Genomic DNA, 13,161 nt, shown 5'->3' with positions numbered 1-13,161 from the left:
GAACCCAGCTGTAATACCAGCTAAGAAGTTACCTGTGATGCTGCCTTTACTAAGATAGGGAGTAGCGTTCCTTTTTTTAGATCAGGGAGTGTATCTTACATGCAAGCTTCTTTTGCAGTAGAGGAGGGGTCCAAGAATCCACTGAAGCCAAAAGAATGCTGCCATGTTCAACCCTTGGCTGCAAGCCTCAGCAAATTGCCAGCATCTACAATTGCAGTTCCCATGAAAAAAGACAGTTTCTGCTTTGGCAACGTGTATATTTTCTATCTGAGCAAAAAACTGCCCTAAGAGTTTCCAGAAGCGAATGCCTCCATTACACTTGAGGTATGCCTCACTGATGCTAGGCATGGTTTTGCAATGGCAGCTTCCAATGTGCTAATAGCTTGAGTCTCCTCTTTCATGCATTCTCTTTTGCTCTGAATTCCACACAAGCTGCTCTTTTTTTCTTCTAGGTGGGTGTGGACTAGTAAAGTCTGTAAAAGTGACATTGTGAGCTGTCTAGATGTGGCTCACCTTGTTCTGCTTGGTCTTATCTTACTAAAAACTGATTTCTGCCTGAAGCAAATAGTTTAAATCTATGGATTTCAGGTTTGAAAAACCACAGGCATACCTTAAATATCTCATGTTCTATCAGAAGCTTGAAGGCAAATGAGAGAGAGAGAGAGAGAGAGGAAAAAAAGAAGAAAGACTGGTCCCATTACAACAAAACTTTGTGGGGTGGGGGGTTTAGGAGAAAAAATGAAAGGAAACTGATTTGCATGAGTTTCACTTTTGTAGACTCACAAGAAAGAAGATCTAAAGAGAATATATAACAACATATTTTACTAGAGCTAGTCAGGTACTCCACAGAGTTTGTGAAGATTTGGAAGAGTAGCTCAGTTCTACCAAACCTGTGCCCCTTTTACCCATTATTTCAAACATCTGAGTTAAGTTTTCTTATTCATGAAAATAGTTGGTGGAATTCTTCATATAAATTCCTACATCTGTGTGCAAACCAGAGTGTTTATTGTTTCTTGTTCTCTAGTCATGACTGTCCTACCTAATAAGTTTGTCATACAGACAGGGAATAGAAACAGCATTGGATGATTTATGTAACCAAACACGACACAAATCAAGAACAGATATTATTCAAAGTACAATTCACAAACACCTTATAGGCTTATCTGCCCTGGAGAGATGAATGTTGCTGTCCAGCCCTCACATTCATGTACTTAACCACACAGACCAGTCAGAAGTTGGTGATCATGAATCAGGCTATACAGGCAGGATAGATTCTGGAAAAAGCACCGAGGGAAGGCGGGGGGGGGGGGGGAGTGCTCTATGTCTTAAAGAACATTATACATCTTCTGTAATAAAGGTGGGGACAGAAGAAGGGCAGATCGAAGTCCTATGGGTCAGATTACAAGGAGTTAGGGGTGAAAGGGACTTGGTAGTGGAGTTCTACTACAGACCCCCACACCAGGAGGATGATTTAGACCTAGAATTCGAGACAGCTCTCAAAGGCAGTACACTCTAAGGACCTGGTTGTCATGGGTGACCTAAATTATCTGGACATCTGCTGGGAGGAGCAGTCGGCCAGGTCTGCCTGTTTACGTAGGTTCCTAACCTGCATACAGGACCTCCACCTAACACAGGAGGTATGCAGTGCCACTAGGGGAAATGCCTTACTTGACTTGGTGCTGGCCACAGGGGAGGACTTGGTGGGGGATCTGCAGGTACAGGATAACCTAGGAGATAGTGACCACCTGTTGATAGTATTCACTATCTGGCGTAAGGTGGGAAAGATAACTAGTAGGGCAGAAGTGCTAAACTTCCAGAAGGCCAACTTCAATGAGCTCAGGAGATTAGTTAGAGTGGGACACATTGGTGAGTTTGGAGTCCAGGAAGGGTGGGAGTTCCTCAAGGGACTGATCCTGCAGGCACAGAGGTGTACCATCCCAGTACACATAAAGGGAGGCAAAAGAGCCAGGAAATCCTCTTGGCTGAGCAGGGAAATCCAGGAAACCCTACAGGGGAAAAGAGGCTTACAGGCAGTGGAAGCAGGGGGCAGCCACCAAGGAGGAGTATACCTGCTTGGCTCGCACTTGCAGGGAAGCAGTGAGGAAGGCCCAGGCAGAACCAGAACCAGAACTCAGGCTGGAAACAAAGATTAAGGGAAACAAAAAGTCCTTCTTTAAGTACATAGGGAGTAAGAAGAAGCCACAGGGTAACATAGGGCCGCTACAGGATGGACTAGGGCAGTTCATAACAGATAGAATGGACAAAGTTGACCTCTTAAATGATTTCTTTGCATCTGTGTTCTTGGTCACAAATCCAAACACACCTCCCAACGAGATTTTAGTCTGGCTTGAGAGAGATACCAATCCACTAGTGGTTAGAGCTGACCTGGTGAAGGGGTACTCGGACGGGTTGGACCTATTTAAGTAGGCAGGACCCCAATGGGCAGTGGGGTCCCCCAGGGCTCAGTCCTTGGGCCTACACTGTTCAACATTTTCATCAGCGACTTGGATGAGGGGGTGAAAAGCACCTTGTTCAAATTCGCAGATGACACTAAGATGTGGGGAGAAGTGGGCACGCTAGAAGGGAGGGACAGGCTGCAATTGGATCTGGACAGGTTACAGGGGGGGGTGGGTGAGAATAAGATGGGATTCAATACTGACAAGTGCAAGGTGCTGCACCTGGGGAGAAAGAACCAGTAGCATACCTACAGGCTGGGGAACTCCCTTCTCATCAGCACAGAGGCAGAAAAGGATCTTGGAATCATTATAGACTCCAAGATGAACATGGGCCGACAGTGTGGGGATGCAGTCAGGAAGGCTAACTGCACCTTGTCGTGCATCCACAGATGCATCATGAGCAGGTCCAAGGACGTGATCCTCCTCTTCTATATGACATTGGTCAGGCTGCAGTTGGAGTACTGCGTCCAGTTCTGGGTGCCGCACTTCAGGAGGGATGTGGACAACAGAGAGAGGGTCCAGAGGAGGGCCACTTGCATGATCAGGGGGCAGCAGGGCAGGCACTACAAGGAGAGGCTATGAGACCTGAACTTGTTCAGCCTCCACAGGAGAAGGCTGGAGGTGATCTTGTGGCTGTTTATAAACTCATCATGGCAGGGGTCAGCAGGGAATAGGGGATACTCTGTTTACCAGGGCACCCCTCAGAGTTACTAGAAATAATGGCCATAAACTGAAGGAGAGTAGATTTAGGTTGGACATCAGGAAGAAATTCTTGATGGTGAGGGTTGCCAAAATATGGAACGGGCTTCCAAGGGAGGTGGTGCTTCCCCCTACCTTGGAGGTGTTCAAAAGGAGATTAGACAAGTACCTGGCTGGGGTTACTTGACCCCAGCACTCTTTCCTGCCCAGAGCAGGGGGTCAGACTCAATGAACTCTTTCCTGCCCAGAGCAGTGGGTTAGACTCGATGATCTAATAGGTCCCTTCCAACCTTAGAAATCTATGAAATCTATGAATCACCTTCTGAAAAACTACCCCTCCACATCTGCTGGCCTGGGCAAGTGCCCAGTGTGCTCCAAAGACAGGGCACCCTTGGTTTACATGTACTTTTTGAGAATAACAAATGCATTTCTTGAAATCAGAACTGGTTTGCGAATAGGAAAAAAAGCTATATTTGTCAGATGGTTTCTCCACAATGACTCAGTGAGTGAGCTTTGTACCTGAGGGTGGCTCTTGGAGGCCTCTTGTGCTTGTTTTGCACAGAGAAATCCTTGATGATGAAGTCTGGTTGACAGGAGTAACCATACAGCATAACATCATTTCTAAAGTCCTGAAAAGCCATGTTGGACAACCATGTTACTGTTTACCCTCAGGTTCTGTGACAATGGAAAGATGATTTTGAATCTAATATACAGAAGAACTTTACAATTAAGTACTTTATAAGTAATATCTTTTGCCCAAGGCTCTCAAAAGCACTTTCCATATATTAATGACTAAGCCTCCGTATTGAGGTTGGTGAGTAGGATCTTACCTATTTTACAGATGACTGTAATACAGTTAGTTTTGCTGACTTTTTGAAGGGTACACAGAAAAATAAGCGAAAAAGCAGGAATCCCAGATTCTTGATTTTTTTATTTTTTCTAACTACTAGTACTCAAAAGACACCAATATAGACCTCAACAGTGTTTATACTCATCCAGGAACTGGCTAAATTAATCTTTATAATGCAAGCAAGCAGGGTGGTGAAAATTCATTGAGAATAAATTAATCAATAACTTGAGCTCCCTTCCCTGCATTTTAACCAATTCTGATACTTATTGCTTACTTGCAAATATTGATGGAATAGTTTACACAATCAAATGGTAACTTGTGATATGTTCACTTTAACTAGGTCCTGTTGGTACCTCATGGTGTGTGATTTGGTAGTCTTGTTGACATGATTTTGTCTCTTCCCTGCCTGGATGACTGAAATAAGTAACAGAAGAGAATAATAAAAAACAAAAAATAGCACGCAGCAGTGAACAAGTCACAGGTATTCTTGGTGGCTGAGGACTTGGGATATAGTTTCATAGTTTCTAGGGTCGGAAGGGACCTGAGCAGATCATCTAGTCCGACCCCCTGCCCTGCACCACCTCACTTGGAAGCTGGTTCCAGCCCCTAGCCGCCCTGACCGTGAAGTAGTGCCTCCTGATGTCCAACTTAAACCTCCCCTCCGCCAGCTTGTGACCGTTATTCCTGGTCACTCCTGGCGGTGCTCAGGGGAACAGGGACTCCCCCAGTGCCTGTTGATCCCCCCTGACTAGTTTATAGCAGGCCACAAGATCCCCCCTCAGCCTTCTCTTCTGGAGGCTGAACAGGTTCAGGTCCTGTAAACTTTCCTTATAGGACCTGCCCTGCTGTCCCCTGATCATGCAAGTGGCCCTCCTCTGGACCCTCTCGATGCTGTCCACATCCCTCTTAAAGTGCGGCTCCCAGAACTAGACGCAGTACTCCAGCTGCAGCCTGACCAGTGCCGCATAGAGGGGGAAGATCACCTCCTTGGTCCTGCTTGAAATGCATCTGTGGATGCACGACAAGGTACAGTTGGCCTTCCTAGCCGCCTCCCCGCGCTGCCGAGCCATGTTCGTCTTGGAGTCAATAATGACTCCAAGATCCTTTTCCACCTCCGTGCTGACAGGAGGGGATTTCCCCAGCCTGTAGGTATGGTGCCGGTTGCTCCTCCCCAGGTGCATCACCTTGCACTTGTCTGTGTTGAACCCCATCCTGTTCTCCTTCACCCATCCTTGTAACCTGTCAAGGTCCGACTGTAGCCTGTTGCTCCCTTCTATTGTGCCCACATCCCCCCACATCTTGGTGTCATCAACAAATTTGAACAGGGTGCTTTGTACCCCCTCATCCAAATCACTGATGAAGATGTTGAACAGGGCGGGCCCGAGGACCAAGCCCTGCGGGACCCCACTGCCCACGTCCTTCCAGGCCGAGAAGGACCCATCCACTACCACCCTCTGGGTGCGGCTTTCTAGCCAGTTGGCGACCCATTGGACTGTGTGGGTGTCTACGCCACAGTCCCCCAGTTTCCTAATGAGAACGGGGTGAGAGACAGTGTCGAAAGCCTTCCGGAAGTCCAGGAAGACTATATCCACTGCTACCCCTGCATCCAATGATTTGGATATGGATATGGAAGAAAAAGAGCCATTCCATGTTTGGCAGTAATCTACTTGACCCACTCAAGTGCTAGTCTGCTTGTACCTCAGCTCTTAAGATCTTTTACTGCAAAGGCAGTGTAAAATGGCCTGGAGCTAGGTGTAACCTGTACTACAGTCCCTTTCTACTCGTGGAGTAGTGCAAATGGAGAATCAAGGTTTTCACATGTCCAGTTTAATCAGCCAGTTTAATTCTTAGCAGTGGGGATGCTTCTAAGCAATAGGAAAGAATATTTTATGTTAATTAAGACTATTTTATGTTAATTAATTAAGACACTATTTGTTGGAGGTTAGTATTTAAGTATAAAGCAATCCACTCAGTAACAAGCATGCAATAAGAGTGCACAGGCTTTAAGTCAATTGTACAATTTGACCTACAGTATGTATGTACATGTCCACAGCTGGTGACGGATAGCGAGACTGAAATTAGCTAGAGTGCATATAGTTGTTTTTGGCCTCCTTTTGAAGTGCTTTTAGAGGAATACAGATCTAAACTCCACTCCCTGCAGCTGCACTGAGGATGTTAAAACTCAGAAAGCAGCTGCAAGGGCTTGTTTTTGCATTTCATACCCCGTTTTCTTTAAAAGCCCTTTGAAGGCACACTGGGAAGGGCTGCAAGGGACACATGCCTTAAGAAAGTGTAAATTTAGAGCCCAGCCTTGCAGTCCTTGCTCAGGCAGAATTCCCACTGAAGGACTTCCGTGGGTCTGCAAGACTGTGTCCTCTTGGGTCGAAGTTGCCAAGAGGCAGATTTCTCCATGGCTGTTCCTCAGGGGAGCTTTTGTGTGTTTCTTTTCCTTGTTATGGGACCCACCTTAAACACTGTGTCTTTCCTGGGACATCTGCTGGGATTTTCCATGAAGATGAGCATCACTGCACTGGAGCCAGGAACTACTTCTCCTTGCTCATACTCCCCACACCAGGTCCTATCTTGAATGAATTCCCACTGTATCTCTACACCAGGGAAAATGAGAAAAAAAACCAAGCACCTCCTTAACTCTGCTCCTGGCCTACTCAGTCCTCCTCCAGCTTGTCCATTTTCAGCCCTACCTTTTATAGGCTCCCAAATGGTCCTCTTGTAGCTTTTATGGAGAAGATGTTCTGCTGATGGAGACTAGTACAGGGAAAGTCCTTGGGCTGTATTTGTGCCATTATGCTGAGAGAACTCCATTCCCCATTCACACTTTCAGCAAAGCTAATTGTGCTTTAATCATATTGACAATTATGCTTTAATCAGCACCACACAAGGCACATACACACTTCCTTCCCTGAAGAATTCATAGGCTGAAAGAATTGCTGGTAGCATATATGTGCACTTGAGATGAGGCTGATTTTGAAGGTTTACTTTAACTAATTCAGTGAGCTGAACTACAGCTAAAACAAAGAGTGTATCATCATCGTCACCTGAGTTTGTCAATGAAGCTGCAGCCTTTGAATTTCAAAGGAATGTAACAATAAGTGGTAACTTCTGAGAGACAGTAGTTTTCTAGCTGTGCTGTGGGTTGTGTGGAAATCTAGACTTTTCCTTAATCCCCTGCGTAGACTTATTGTGTATAGGAATTGGGCGGTACCCCTTTAAATAGGTTGTGAGTCCTTTCCTAGTACTCTCTGGGCACATCTACACGAGACATTTACTGCAGTTGATTAATAGCTCTGCAGTAAAATGTCACCATCTACGCCTGAGGTGCTGTTAGGATTGAGTGAATTAATTAACTCGGCCGTAGGATAGTACTACCAAACATGAGTACTGTCCTATGGCGGAGTTATTTACTCTGCTGCAACACGTGTAGATGCTGATGGGCTTGGCTAGGGCACCAGGGTGCTTCAGCATGGGGGCTGCCTGCTGGCTAGCCCCACACTGAAGCACACTTGTGTCCCAGACAGCCCCTCTGCAGCACATTTAACTGGATTGGAGCAGCCCTGGGCTGGCAGGCTGACCCCCCTGGACCTCTGCCAGGCAGGGCTGCTCTGACCTGGCTCAATGTGCTGCAGTCCTGGGTGCATATTCAAACATGGCACCCAGGAACAATAAACTCTGGTACAAACTGTGCCGGAGTTTATTCAGCCACATTAATTATACCTGTAGACACGCCCTCTGTGTTCTTTTCTTAGAAATCAGTAAGAACAGCAGTCCCCTAGTAGGTTTGCCTATGGTATATTGTTAGTGAGTATGGTAATTTGGTCCCCACCAGGCCTATGTGGTTTCTTTATATTGTCATTTAAAAGGACTAAACATAAGACAGTACTTTCCAGTTAGGCTGGAAGAGATGGTTCCCATTTACTTCCTTTCTCCCCTGAGTAGGTGAGCAAGGATTGGGTGGGAAGGGGCATTGTGCAGCTAAATCAGTGAGTGATTACTAGGATGTGCCCGAGGCAGGTGCCACTCTTTACTGAGGTCTGGAGACACAAAGCCATAACAGCCTGTGTTGTAGAATGAATACTTCTGCATTCCCCCTTCTCTCCCCTGCCTCCATTACAATCTTTGCTGGGATAACACATGATTTGACTCTCTTCTAGGTTCTGATGCCTACACGTGCTTTTATGCATGCCTAAGTGTGGCAGAGCACCTTTGCGGGTGCTCGCCACTTTAGGGCTCTCTCAGGCTCCAAGGGGAGCTTGTTTTGGAGAAGAAGTAGGGGAAATCTTCCCCTGGTACCATTTAAAGCCACTTTAAGACCGAAGCTAAGCAGCTTTGCGGGTCTCAGTTGCAGTTGCAGGTGCTTGATTAAGGCAGCCATTTTAGATCTCTGGCTGCTTATATAAAGAGCTCAGTTCACTGGTGGCTGGGAAGGTAGTAACATTGCCTGGTTGTGAGGTTTCTGGTATCATCCTGGAAGTAAGGGCATGAGCTGTAAGGGATGGATTAGAGGCTCCTGGGCATGATTTAAAATTGTACCCTGCTGGGAGTGGGTGGCCTGGTGGGGCTCTGTGATGTGGGATCCCCCAGGAAATGCCAGGCCAGTTACCACCCTGGTGAAAGGTGGGTCAGGGTGCCTTAATCCTAGCCCTCACCTTTGGGTGGGTTCTGTGACACTAGAGGCAGTTGGAGCCAGGCATAGCTGTGGCCACTTGCACCCTGTGGGGTGCAAGACCCTGAGGAAGGAGAATAGGGGCCAGGCATGGCTGTGGCCACCTGAACCCTTTCTGGGTGCAAGTCCTGAGAAGAGTGGGGGCCAGGCACAGCTGCAGCTACCTGAGCCCTATGGGGGTGCAAGACCCTGAGAGGGAAAGCTGGGACCAGGTGTGGCTATGGCTACCTGAGCCCACTGGGGAGCAAAGCCCTGTGGCCCCAAGTGAAGGGGGCAGAGATGAGCAGCACCAAGCCAGGGGGTGGTGTGGAGCCCTGAGTGAAGGGGGTGGAGATCTAGAGCCCCAGGTGAGGGGGTGGTGTGGAGCCCTGAGTGAGGGGAGTAGGTCTTTGGATGCCTGAGGCTGAAGTTTGGGACAGAGGCTGAGTAAAGGGGGCTCAGGCCAAGAGAGAGGGGCAAATCCTGACCCTGGTAAGTCTTCCACTGTTGGGAGGCTGTGTGTGGGTCAAAAGTGAGATCTTATGTAGCACCATGACCTGCTGCTCCGTGGGAGGGGGGGGGGGGCAGGAGGAGTGAGAGTCCCCTGTGAGAGCCTAGAGCACCAGCCATGGTGTGAGGTACCCCAGCTCCCACATCCAGGAAGGTGGACCTGAGAGACAGTGGGGCTAGTGAGAGAGGCCGAAGGTAGAGTACCCCCTCAACTGGTCAGTGCTGGGGCCAGGACCAGGAAGGTCAAAAGGGCCAGGGGCCCACTGTGAGGGATGCCCAGAGCTGAGGGCCTGGGGTCCCGCCTGGCCTTGGAGGTGAGGCCAGGGCCTGTGTGGCCGAAGGTCCCAGGGGGACCATGCCCGAGAGGGGATGGCTACAGGGAGCTTGGCAGCCCAAATGATGGCGGAGTAGGCTGCCTGAGCAGAAAGATCAAAGTGGGGTCCTGATGGGAGGATTCTGGAGCCCAGTGTGGGGTTGGTATGACTAGTAGCTGGATGCCATCTGTGAGGCATGGGCTGCGGTGTAGAGGAGGTTTGGAGCCGCAAATAATACCCCCCCCCCCCGGCACCGGGGCATAAAATGGGCAGCCTCCCACTTAATTAACATCCTAATTAATAAGAACAAGGCATGGCATGCGAGTTGGGTGGGAGGCATGCCCAAAGGCGAATGGGGAACCTAGCACTGTGGCTAGGTGGGTAAACCCACTTTGCCACACTAAGCTTACTGTGCATTTGCCTAATTCTCATTACTGCAACTCAGGTGTGTGCCTGCATGTGCATGTGCTAAAGAGCATTAACAAAGTGTGTAGACCGACTTGGGGCTAAAGTTAGTCCCAAGTCAGTTGGCATGTATAGCATTAATGCGCCTTAGTGCATCTATATATGTGTTAAGACACTTTAGTTATTTGTGCCTAAATTTGATGCGTGCTTTTGCAGGTATCAAATTTAGGTGAAAATAGCCTAAAATTGCCATTTTAAAGTTGCATTAAGGATGCACATTTGTAGACGTGTGCCCTTAATGTGCCTTAAATTGGCACATATAGATGCACCCACAAGAGCATAATGACCATCCTCATATTAACTCAATTGTAATGCTGATGCATGTATTTATCCTGGTGACCCTCCTGCTATGCTGTCTCAGTTGCAGTAAAAGAACACCATAAGCCCTGCTCCTTTTGGGCTGGCTGGCACCATGGATGTCATTAGCCAGGAGCAGCCTTGAGGTGGAGGGTGCTCTGAGCAGCATTCAAGTAGGTTCCTGTGCAGAGTGCAAGGAGGGGCAAGTTCCTTGCTGACCTCAGTGGATGTGAAGTATAGGCCTGCCTACACTTGTTTTATTTCAGTGGGAATTAAAACAGAGCAGTGGCCTCAAGACTCCTTCAATGGAAGTCTTGCTTCAGTCAGGACTGCACAAGAAGCAGCCAGATGGTAAGGTGTTAGGGTGGGCCAAGACTGGAACTCCATCTCCATATACAATCACATTTGTGGAGGTTTTAAATCTAGATTGAATCTGGGCCTCCTGGCTGGCCTGTTGCTAAATAATCCTTTTACTGCTGGTAGCAGAGATCAGTTCAGATGTTTGCTCTAGGACTAGAAGCAGCAATGAATGAACCTTAAAAGGTTTGGTGCTTCACTTTGGCCAAACTCTCAGGTACTCTGGTAGTTATTGTGAGCAATTATCCCTGATCAATTAAGGTGGGGGCGGACAGGAGCACTGTCCCACCATATCTGCTGAAGTCAGAAGAAAGCTTCCCATTCTGTAGCCTGGGAGAGCAGTACTCTTCTAACAGCTGCTCCTCCCCACCATCCAGCCCCTCGGCTGTTACTGTAAAAACTCCCTTCCTCTCTTGTTCTAGTCCACCTAATCGGCACACACCTGAATCTTATCCAAGCTGTCTGAATTTCTTCTGCTTTCACAAGTGGGCTGAAAACCTCAGAATTTCTCCAGGGATTTCCAGTTCTTCCTTCCTTTGGCTGAGTCAGTAATGCGTCAGGAACAACCTTATGATGTGGCTGTGTGTTTGCCTCCAGCTAATTACTGTTTGGGTATATGATGTTAAGTCATTAAAAAAAAAAAGTTATTAGAACCAAAATAAAGTTAATTCCCAGTTTCTAGTTGAAAGTCTAGGTCAGTCATATGTAGAGCAATTCACCTTCTGCTCCATCAAAAAACACAGGGTCATCTCAGAAGCGTGGAGTGTGACCTTGTGTGTGGGTGTTATGTGCATCTTCCTCACACATTTTGTTTGTTGCTGTGTGCTGTTTGTCTTGGGTTTTATTTTTTTAACATAAAATAAATCTTAACTTCTTTTATGTGGGAAGGGAGGAAATTATGAGCTGGGCCTAAACCAGACCCCTGATATGAATGCCACTGATCTTTGAAGTGTTTGGATTGATAAATCAGGACTGAAGCTTGAATTTTGCAGATGAAATCATGCATCTCATCTCAGGCTCTATGCAGTTCTCATTCATTTCAGATGGTGTGTTAGGTTCTCATTATGCCTCAAAATCAGGTCCAAGCTGACACATTCTCTTTAAAGCAATATCTAATTGAAAGAACAATTCATGAAGTGGATCAGGTGGACCTCATTCTCCATCAAAATACCTTGGCATAAATCAGGAGCAATTCCAGGTACTCAGTGACTCAGTTGACCTCTACAAAGTTATTCCTAACTGATAGCAATGTCAAATATAAGGGAATCAGGCCCAATACTTTTGTATTTTAATTTTACCTGATAGAATTTTTACCTAAATTTAAAATAATTCAAAAGAGGAAATAAATATTTTTCTATTCTGTGCTTGTCTGGATAGACTTTCCTGAAAGATGTAGATGTGGAATTGGTGGTTACAGCACCCTTATACTTGATCATTGTAAACAGTAAGTCCATTGTGACATGGAGAAAAGAAAGTGCAGTTTGTCTCCTTTCCAGGGAAAAAGGGCAATTCAGTAATTAGGCTGGTAACTAAAGTTCTAAGCAGGATGTGAAACCACATAATGACCTGCTTCATATTAAGACAACTGGAATGCTAACAGCAAACAGGTTCTGAAGGATTTTTTGCTCTCTCCTTATATTTTTCCCTTGTCCAGATAATCATGAGTCATCATCCTGAACAAATGAATTATTGTTTAATTTAAATCGGCCAATGTCATTTGACAATCATTTTTCTTCCTATTACCCCTTGTTCATGGACAAGTCATGTGGAATTACATAACTTTCCCTTCTTTTCTTTTGATTTCCAGCCCATCTCTTACTAATTTAGGGATCTAAAGCTTTTATTCTTGTTTTTGTTTCTCCCTCCACCTCCTTTCTTTTTTGGCTACCAAATTTTGGCTTTTGAATGTTGTTTGTCTTATATCACAGGTCATCTGTAACATATGGTCAATGGAACCATGTTGCTTTGGCATCATCGCTTTTTAAAAGCTTTGTTGGCAGAGTACTAGAAAGGTCTTCCTTTGCTTGTAGGAGGTACATCATGGGTGGAAAAGAAAGGCATCCAGTTCCAACACCTACCTTTCAAGCAGGGCAGATACTGAACTAGAGAAAAGTGGGACAATACAAAAGAGGCTAACACTTCAAATTGGATTCATACTGTTAGGATTAACGATGGAAGGTGGTGGATAACTAGAGTAGCATTCCTTAGCCAACACATTTGAATGATAAATTACATTAAGGCACAGGGAAGAACAACAGCTGCAGTTCATGAAAAGCCAAATTTATCTACATTTCTCCAGCTGATCAGTCAAAATTATTATTGAAGCTTCCACTCTATAATCAGTATTCCTCATGAAAAAATGGAGGGGGGAGCAAGCAAGAAACACCTTGTGAAAACAGAGCAATTTTGTATTTAGTTTTGTTATGTTTTTACAGCCAAAAAAACCTGGGTGGTACATAACTGCTGCCAACAAGATATGGATCTAGCATTGAGTATGTTCAGAAACAAACATCTTTTCTGTAGGAGGGTGCAGTTAGAACTCTGTTGAATAAC

This window comes from Alligator sinensis, unplaced genomic scaffold, assembly GCF_000455745.1.
Source record: "Alligator sinensis unplaced genomic scaffold, ASM45574v1 scaffold939_1, whole genome shotgun sequence".
Classification (NCBI taxonomy): Eukaryota; Metazoa; Chordata; order Crocodylia; family Alligatoridae; genus Alligator; species Alligator sinensis.
Note: the sequence above shows the minus strand (reverse complement) of the source record.